Consider the following 5,327-nt stretch of genomic DNA (forward strand, 5'->3'; position numbering starts at 1 on the left):
GTTTTCGTACCGGAGGCAAGACTGGCTGGCATGGATTGAGTACAATTATTAGTACAATTGTAGATCAACTCTGATTGAGTGGTCTTGCATTTAAGATTGCAGATTTTGAAACATAGCTTATTGAGGAATTCAATGATATGTTTAGAACAATTTATAGCACACTTGTACTCACAAGTCATGCCTCCTGGAGGCATAGGGATTGTGGGAGGCAAGGGAGTTTCAGGAGGTAATAAAGGGGTTGATGGAGGCGAAGGGTACGTTGGGGGGCAATAGGGTTGTTGGAGATGGGGCGATGAGGTGGTAAAGGTGTTGTTGGTGCCGAAGGAGTTTTACGTGTTAGGTGTCAAAGGGGTTGCTGGGGTTGAAGGGGACTGATCAAGGGCCAAAACTGGAGCCAAAGGGATTGCTGAGGGCGGAGAGCTCCTGGAGATAGTGGGGTTTCAGGAGGCATGGCAATGGCAGCATCGAAAGGAAGAATATTTTTAGCAGCATTATCGAGGCCTGGAAAATCTTCTTCCAGTGCCACAGCTAGCACAAGCATAATTGACATCATAAAACTCTTGTCAAAATAATTCTCTCCATAGCTTCTCTCACTCACCCTTAATAATCAAAATAAAACTGTACGTGCGTGAAAATTCAAGGACTTGGAACAAGTTTTCTGTTATTTTCTTGATCATGAAACTGAATAAAATACCACCATTTCTAGGTTTCAGACATGAAGCACTTATAGATAAAAAAGAACCGTCTTCGAAGTTGGGAATTACTGCTGATTTCTGCCACTAATTCAGACCTGATTAAAGTTCTAAATAGAAGACAATATCAATCAATAAGAATTATTGTAAAAAATTTTGAACATCATATATTCTTATGTAAAAATCAAAGCTTTTGATTAAAAAATAAATAATCCAATGTAAATGGTCCATTTTTTTTACTTAAGAGAAAATCTTAAACAATTGTCACTATTCTGCATTTAATTATTTTAAATTCATATAAAATTTAAATATTTAAATGCATTAATAATTAAATTTATTTTCATTTAAATTTTCAACTGACTTACTTTTTAAAAAAATATTTCAAGATGATATGGAATTATTTATTCTGGTTACAGAAAATTACAACATAACAAATTTAAATAAAAGAAGCCAATACCATCCTCAAAACCCATAGAAATACTTTTAAGATAGACCCAAGCTAACAGATCAGGCCATTACATCACTCCCTGCAAACAAGTAATTAACAGATGCAAACAAGAACTATGGTCCAAACACAGCAGGTTGAAGGAATTATTGTAGGACCCACTGACCAAATAACAGAAAATAAATATCCATTACTCTGCAGTCAACTTAAAGCAAATTGCTTCCAAGCCTAATGGAATGAGTAGCTGTGTATTTGCATTACGGACTGATTAGATGAAAAGCTCCCATCCAAACTCTTTATTTTTCCTTGCACTAAATCATGGATCACTTCAACAAAGCCATTATTGATCACACCTACATAAAAAGCATATATACTTGAAGTTCAGTTTATTCAGAAGTCAGATTAAGGAACAGTTGAACTACAAAAAAATAGAAAAAGGCAGTTTTTATTAGCTGTCTAGTACCTCCCTACTATCAAATTATGGTCCGGCTGAAGCATCAGTGTCGCGGAAGAAACGGGAGAAAGTAGATTTTAGGGTCATGTCTTCCCATTGTAGTCCATTCCACCATGCTTCCTGTCCTGAAATAATATATAGTTTGTCCTTGGCGCTGTTGGCATGAAATGGGAGTTTCTTGAGCTTTGGGCAGTCAAACACATGGATTTGACGCAGAGATAGAAAAGACAAGGGATGACTACAAATGCTCTCCAGTTGGGGTAGATCATGAAGATGAAACGTCTGAAGATGGCGGAAAACCCAACTTTCCTCTGTTATTTCAACTCCATCACCATCGCTTATAAGTTTTTTCATTGCTTCACAATTCGCAATTTCTAGAGAGTTGAGGTTTGGGACCCAAATAAGCCAATTCAGATGCAGAAGAACTTTACACTTCTTGATTATGAGGGAACCAAGGTGAATAAAACAACTCGCCCTTAAATCCCTGTTGTTGCATGGATTGTCAAGCACCATTTCTTGCCCCTCCTCCTCCTCCTCCTCCAACCAGTCAATAGCCAATTCTTCCAAATCACTGCAATTACCGATTTGAACCCATGATAATCTCATATCTTTCGGAAGTCGCAGAATAGCGGTGCCTCTGCACAACTCAATGTCTAGGCCATATGTGCAGTTCTGTAATTTGTCTGACCTCAAAAATTTTTGCAGCGCATGTTCGCTTTTCACAGTGAAACTTAAGTCTTGCAGGTTCGGTAAGCGGTCCAGTTCATCCATCAACAGTTCATTATCACCAGAAAAGACATTACCGTCCTCTAGTTGATCTGAGATACCAGAATGGAACAAGTCCAATCTTTGCAACATTGAGAGATTTGATAGAACCTGTTGTGGAAGAATCTGAAGTTTTTCCATATTATTCACATATAAAAATTTCAGCTTCGTTAATTTCCTGAACTCCAGTAGCAACACTCTAACCCCTGTAAAAGAAAGGTCAAGATGTTGCAAGGAGACCAACTCAAAAAAGCTTATGGGCAACTCTTCTAAACTTTTATTGTGAGATAGGTCTAGCAGTTTAAGAGAAGGCATAAAATCAAAGAAGCTATCTGATATCATTTTCAAAGCATTATATCGAAGATTCAAAGTCAACAGATTAGGGCACCTAGGTGTTGCTGTTAGTTGATCAATAGAATTGTTCATGAGTGATATTCTTTCAGCCTTTTCCCACTCTGAGATTGCAGGTGCTTTGGTCAATTTGACATCCACTTGCACCAAAAACTTCCCCTTCGTAGCTCCCTTATCTGAAATTACCCACAGTGCCATGTCTCGAATCATGTCATGCATTTTAACGTAATTATCTCCGATACGTTCACCACTTTCCAACAAGCATGCCAGCATTAAGGTCCCTATAATATGGTGCCCCCTATCATAAGCTTCAGATAGATTGTCACTTTGATCCAAAAAACCTTCTCCAGCCCAAGCATTTATAAGATTTATTTTATCCAGATAAAAATCTTCAGGATACAGTGCGCAATACAAGAAGCAATATTTAGTAGTATCATCTGGTAAGCTATTAAAGCTGAACTCCAGTAGAGAAAGTACCTTTTTCTCTAAACGAGTGAAATCAGCAGCAGATTTCCTCACCGTGGTGACCGCATGACGCCATTCTTCAATGGTTCTTCTGCTACGCATGGCTTGTCCAACAGTGATGAGTGCTAGCGGCAAACCGCTACATTCCTTTACAATCGTTTCTGCTAGTTTGGGTATGGCTGGGTCCAACCGTAGGACTTCTTCTCCCACCTTGCTTTGAAACAATCCCCATGCTTCCGTCCACGCTAAACAATTCACTTTGAACTTCCTTTGTGCATGCATGAGATCGCAAACATCCTCTTGACGTGTAGTGAGTACTACTTTGGCATTGTTTTGTTCACTTGGAAGTGGTATCCCAGCATCAAAAAGATCAAAATGCTCCCACACATCATCTAACAATAGCACAAATCTTTTCGTTTTCAACACCCTGAAGATGGAATTGATTTTCTCTTCTTGGCTCATCCTACTCCATCTCTTATCAGGGAAGTCTAGTTTTCGGCCAATTGTATCCTGCACCTTTTCCATGTTTAGATCCCTTGACACCACGGCCCAAATCACCACATCATAATCTTGACCAACTCTGCCAATTAGTTCATTGTTGATTTTGCGCAAGAGGGTGGTTTTGCCCACACCCCCCATACCATATATTCCAATGATTCCCACTCGTTGATCACAAAGGTAGCTCCAAACCTCCCTGAAATTTAAATCCATGCCTACAGTGTCCTCGAGGGGCATTTCATCCACCAAGGGCGGGGGCAACATGTCAGCCACATCAACAAAACTTCCTTCTGTTCTCAACTCAGAAATAGCTTTCAATTTTTTTGATACTTGCTTCCCGAGGTTGTAACGAGACTTCAATCTTTTGGGAGAAAAGTTGCAGAAACATCTTTGCTGAGCCTCCCTTTCTCCTTCCCTCACAACCATGTCAAGTTCAGCTTCTAGTTCTTCTGCTCGCCGTAACCATCCTTCGACTTGCACCCTAGGCCGCATTTGTTGCCGCTCAGCATTTTCTACTCTTGTCTTCACATCGTTCCTTTGCTCTCTAAGCTTTTCTGTATCTTCTTTCAAAGATCTTATAAGCCTTTCGGGATGACAGATCGAGATACGGTACTCTCTGTTTCTTTCGCTGCAATCCCGCAAACAAGAGATTACCTCTAAGAGTAGGCTTGCAATTTCCATTGCAGATAATTAAGAGGCGGTTTCAGGAAGAAAAATAAATCGAAAGATCTAGCCTGCAGCGAAGATTGAGCTCGGTCTAAATCTCACACACACATGAATGTATACTTAGAGAGGAGGGATACGAAGTGGAAATGAGAAATGATTTTAAAGGTGAAGGATAAATGATATATATATATATATATATACATACATATATATATTTATAGAGTTAGAGGATGAAAATATATATAATACAACTAATAATTTTTATATAAGAGTAAAAATTTTGATGTAAAAAAAAAAAAAAAAAAACTAAAGATCAATGTGTAACTATAATAAAATTTTAAGAAGATTTTGTAATAAAATTATTTACCATATTTACATCAAGATATGAATTAAGTACCATAATTAGTATAAGTTTATAAAGATAATAAGTCATGATCCCAACTTTATTTAAAACTCTTTTTTGGTAAGTATATACTGTTATCTCTTACATATAAAGAATGCATTATGACTAAAATTTAATAATTTTGATCTTAAAAAAACTCTTAGAACTATATAAAAGCATGAACCGTACGTGAAAACAATTTTCTACTTATGGTTGATTGTATATTTGTATTATTTTAATAAAAAAAACAATTAAACAATAGATTAAGTTTTGGACAATGTCATGTTAAAAACAATAAAGTAGAAACAAATGCAATTCAAGCTAATTAAACCAAGAAAGAAATAGAGACAAATCTTGAAAAGAAAAACATGATATATAATTGTAATATTAATCAAGATAAAATTGAACAAAAATTATAGTTAATTTGACAATTTTGATCCATTCTGTAATCAAAATAAAAATATTTATATTATTAAATGTGATCATGATAAATGAAACGTGATTTTAATTCCCTCATAGTGAAGAATGATTCATTAATAACTATTTTGAAAATCACAAAAGCAAATCATACATATATGGGATACAGATTTTTGATATTTTGAATTTAAT

The 5,327-nt window shown here is 36.5% G+C and overlaps 1 pseudogene across 1 annotated transcript; it reads right to left on the minus strand.

The window, feature by feature from the left end:
- Positions 1-1,043: 1,043 nt before the first annotated feature.
- LOC149511124 (putative disease resistance protein At1g61300 pseudogene) lies at positions 1,044-4,503 on the minus strand (annotated as a pseudogene). Its single transcript, XR_016334174.1, has 2 exons — positions 1,601-4,503; positions 1,044-1,490 (listed from the first exon to the last, which is right to left on the minus strand). The product of XR_016334174.1 is annotated as a putative disease resistance protein At1g61300 pseudogene (transcript).
- Between the last annotated feature and the right edge of the window lie 824 nt (positions 4,504-5,327).

Source organism: Durio zibethinus, chromosome 26 (genome assembly GCF_047325235.1).
Source record: "Durio zibethinus cultivar Kanyao isolate XHJ-2024 chromosome 26, ASM4732523v1, whole genome shotgun sequence".
Classification (NCBI taxonomy): Eukaryota; Viridiplantae; Streptophyta; class Magnoliopsida; order Malvales; family Malvaceae; genus Durio; species Durio zibethinus.